Source organism: Ascaphus truei, chromosome 11 (assembly GCF_040206685.1).
Source record: "Ascaphus truei isolate aAscTru1 chromosome 11, aAscTru1.hap1, whole genome shotgun sequence".
Classification (NCBI taxonomy): domain Eukaryota; kingdom Metazoa; phylum Chordata; class Amphibia; order Anura; family Ascaphidae; genus Ascaphus; species Ascaphus truei.
The window spans coordinates 8,503,523-8,508,181 of NC_134493.1; the positions used below are offsets into that span (position 1 = coordinate 8,503,523).

At 43.2% G+C, this 4,659-nt stretch overlaps 1 long non-coding RNA gene across 1 annotated transcript in view; it reads left to right on the plus strand.

Annotated features, from left to right (window-relative positions):
• The window catches only part of LOC142462858 (uncharacterized), a 2,150-nt gene extending 988 nt beyond the window's left edge, over positions 1-1,162 (plus strand). Inside the window, exon 2 of the long non-coding RNA XR_012787285.1 lies at positions 513-1,162. This is a non-coding gene — a long non-coding RNA (uncharacterized LOC142462858). The remainder of the gene's footprint in view (positions 1-512) is intronic.
• The last annotated feature ends 3,497 nt before the right edge of the window (positions 1,163-4,659 follow it).

Genomic DNA, 4,659 nt, shown 5'->3' on the forward strand with positions numbered 1-4,659 from the left:
ACCATGACAGGCTGGTGCATGACAAGCTCTGGAAAGAGATAGGGCTCAAATCTGAACATTGCACGTAAGTATTTTCCATACCCCCTACAGCGTCCGCCCCCCCCCCCCCCTGTGGTAACAGATTTTCCATACCCCCTACAGCGTCCGCCCCCCTGTGGTAACAGATTTTCCATACCCGCTACAGCGTCCCCGCCCCCCTGTGGTAACATATTTTTCATACCCCCTACAGCGTCCGCCCCCCCTGTGGTAACAGATTTTCCATACCCCCTACAGCGTCCGCCCCCCTGTGGTAACATATTTTTCATACCCCCTACAGCGTCCGCCCCCCCCTGTGGTAACAGATTTTTCATACCCGCTACAGCGTCCGCACCCCCCTGTGGTAACAGATTTCCCATACCCCCTACAGCGTCCGCACCCCTCTGTGGTAACAGATTTCCCATACCCCCTACAACAATAATGTAATATCTTATATGTATTCCAATAAAATATTTTTTTTTTATTTCTATTTGTAGCGGATGTTGCCAAAAATAAATGGAAGAATTTTAGAGATGCTTTCAGCAGAGAGTTAAAGAAAGTGAAGCCACCACGATCAGGGGACCCCAGTCCAAGCACCACCACGGAATATACATCAACGTGGCCTTACTTTGCTAATATGATGTTTCTGAAAGAACAAATGCTCCCAGCAAGAACCGAGTCAAACCTGGAGGAAACAAGTACACAGGATGACAGCTTCGTTGAAATGTCCTTCGTTGAAGACGAGGTAGTTCCCGTGTGTGTGGCGGCTGCTGAACCAGTCGCCAAAAAATCCAGGAGCACTAACGATTTACATCGTAAAATGATTAATATCGAGGAACAGAAATTTGGACTTGTACATGAAATGATGGCGGACAGCAATGAGGACATGGATTTTTTTTTAAGTTTTTTACAGTACATCACGCCACTGGACAAAATGTCATAACTTCGTTTCAGACGAAAGTTTCAGGAACTTGTTCATGATACTGTGGAGGAATTTGACGCCTCCCAGTAGAAATGTATTGGCATGAAGTAATTTGAAATACGTTGGGAATCTTTATTATTTTACAGTTTAAAGAAAAAGTTATTTAAAAGTTTACTTAAATGTTGTGTTTTCAATTGTTAATACATTTTTAACTGGTTTATAAAATTGCCTGATTCTCTTCTTAATATATATTTGACTTGTAACATGAAAAATATATAAGGACATAGATATCGACAAAATGACATACAGGCACACACACACACACATATACACACACATATACACCGACACACCAACACACATACATATACAGCGACACACCAACACACACACACACACACACACACATATATACACCGACACACACACATATACAACAACACACACATATACACCGACACACACACATACATATACACCAACACACACACACACATATATACACCGACACACACACACATACAGTATACACCGATACACACACACACAATGAAGTACAGTGAAAAAGAATGGTGGAGCACTGCCTGGAAAAACAAAGGGCTGGAGGCTGGTAGCAAATAGATTAAAAATGCTTTATTCTAGGGCATAAGTAGACCAAGCTACAAAAAACAGGTTCTCTAACGCGTTTCGCGCTGTCGTAGCGCTTTGTCAAAGAGTAACCAGTGTTCAGAGAAATGTCCTATTTATGGATGCTTGAATGAGGAAGTGAATTCGCGCCAAAAACACCCCTACCGATCACATGGTCGGATAAAAACTACGGGTGCCTCAGCCCGAAACACCACTCCATTCAAGCACACACAAAGTGTAAACAACATTGTAAAAACAATAACAACAACAGACTTACTGAATGTCTGTCTTGTCAGCAGCTGTTTCGTCACCGAGTGCCTCCCCTGAAACCAAAATGGCGATCGGGTCAAATGACTACGGAAGCCCAAGGAGGACAAAAGTGCTCACTGAACAAAACAGAAACAACAAAACAAATGAAACTTTATCAACTAAAAAAACAAAACACAATCATAAAAAAATAAAAGAAAGATATTACACTTTGTGTGTGCTTGAATGGAGTGGTGTTTCGGGCTGAGGCACCCGTAGTTTTTATCCGACCATGTGATCGGTAGGGGTGTTTTTGGCGCGAATTCACTTCCTCATTCAAGCATCCATAAATAGGACATTTCTCTGAACACTGGTTACTCTTTGACAAAGCGCTACGACAGCGCGAAACGCGTTAGAGAACCTGTTTTTTGTAGCTTGGTCTACTTATGCCCTAGAATAAGGCATTTTTAATCTATTTGTGACCAGCCTCCCGCCCTTTATTTTTCCAGGCAGTGCTCCACCATTCTTTTTCACTGTGATTTACCTACTACTGGAAGGAGGCACGCTGTACTTTCCAGGACATTTACAACCGTGAGTGAATTCTTTTCTTCAATGCTATGCAGTTTTTCAAAGCAGTCAGGCTATTCATTTGCTCTAGCCTAGGGATGTAGGTGTCCTATTCCCATTAGTGGGTGTGTGGTGGGCTCCCTTTGTTGGCTTCTCATTTCACACATTCACTGTGGGGCTCTTCACCCTTTATTTGATATCCCACATTATGGCTACAATGTGAGCATCTATACTTATATACTGCAAATTTTTCAGAAGATATATTACTTCCTGGACGTTTTGGCTATATTGCTATTGTTATCCTGATATTGGAAGCACCTACTGGGGATTTACTTCCCATCTTTATTCTACACAATGAAGTACAGAGGCAACGACGGATGTGAGTGACTGGAGGGGTGGAGGGGAGAGACGAAAGTAATTATTCATCAAACAAAACACGTTTATTACGATTAACAATGTTAAATACATTCAGTATATCAAAGATGGACATGTGTAAATTTTCAGAAAAAGAAACAGATTTTTTACAGGTCATTTTGCCATGGCACGGCTCCCTCAGCATTAAAGTAATCTTTGAAGGAATCACGTATGCATTTTGCCATTTTCCCTGGTACAGTACATTATTGGCTTTATTTCTCTTGAGAGAACCAGGAAGTACATCTACAGAATCCATTATAGACAGATCATTACAACCTTCCAAATTTATGATCACATTGTGCAGGACAGTCACACATTTCACAATCCTTTTTGCATTTGGCACAGATGTTTCTATTGCTTTCAATAGTATTCTCCATTTAGCAGACATTATACCGAATGCACACTCCACGCAATGTCGGGCCCTAGATAGTCTGCAATTGAATATTTCTGCCTCTTTTGTTAAGTCTTTCCTGGGGTACGGCTTCATGAGTTATTTCAACAAAGGATAGGCCTCATCCGCCAAAAGTACATGAGGCAACTTTTCTCTGGTACTTGATGGCAATGTTTTTGCAGCTGGGACCACAATTGTACTATTTTCGATCAACCGTATAGTGAAGATGCTCTAAACACCCCATCGCTTTGCTTTCCATATGCTCCAACATCGATCGCTATAAAGCGACATTTTGCGTCAGCAACAGCTTGCAACACTATGGAATGATAATGTTTGTAGTTGTAGAACATTGTTCCGGATTTTGCGGGGAGTTTAATTCTAATATGCTTGCCATCTATACACCCACACAATTTGGGAAGTTCTATTTAAACTCAAATCCCTTTGCTACATCTTCCAAATTGTCCACTGTTGGGAATGGCATTTGCTCTGCTTGCAGCGAGTTGTAAATAGCAACGCAGGTGCCATGTACTATTGATGCCACTGTGCTTTTTCCCATCTTGAATGAGAAGGCCAAGGCACGAAATGATGTTCCAGTAGAAAGAAATCTATAAAGAAACAAAGAAATAAGAGAACATTTATTACAGCATCACAACTGAACAAATAGACAAAAAAGATATTAGACTTATGTAGCCATGCATGTAGAATGGTCTGCCGTTGTCTCCTCTGCTGGCAGTAAACCTGGTAAGTACAGGGATGCCAGCAGTAATCATGGAGGTTTGCCCTCACATCCTGGTGAGGTGCCCTATGTATGGGTGGGAGTGGCTACATGCTCTGAGTACACAGTTAGTGACATCAGAGCTGTGACAGCTCCTGAAGTATATAAGGCACAGCACTGCCCAAAGTTAGTTGGTTGCTGAGTTGTTGGAGTGCGTTGGGAAGAAAGGCACCAATAGTACCGTAACTAGTGGTCCATTTCTACAGCAAGCTGAATAAGAGCCATACTGTGTCCAGGGACCTGGCACAGGGGTGATCTCCCTATGGGGAGAGGGGATCCCACTCCATTGGGAGTGCGTACCTGTCAAAGGGACAGCAAAGCAATATGTGCGGCTAAGACAGCTGGCTGTGGAGGGCAGCTTGCCCACCAAGCAACAATAAAGATGTCTTGTTCAATGATACCTCCACTGTGTGAGTGTGAAGTTACTCTACAGTGGAAGGCACCACCAAGAAGGAGTTCCTCATCAGGGCCCTCTCCCTGTGGATGCATAGATCCTGATGAGGTGGAGGCGCTGCACGTGATATTGGTAGGACTCGCACACTCTACCTCAGCTGCCTGTCTGGACTGACATTCCCCGAATACCATCATGCGGGAGACTCAGGAGTCCTGTTGCCTACAGGTGCACCACCAGACACGACCATGTAATGGGGGCTGGTTAGACCACACGGGCCAATATGAGATTGGGTGGGTCAGACTAGAGGG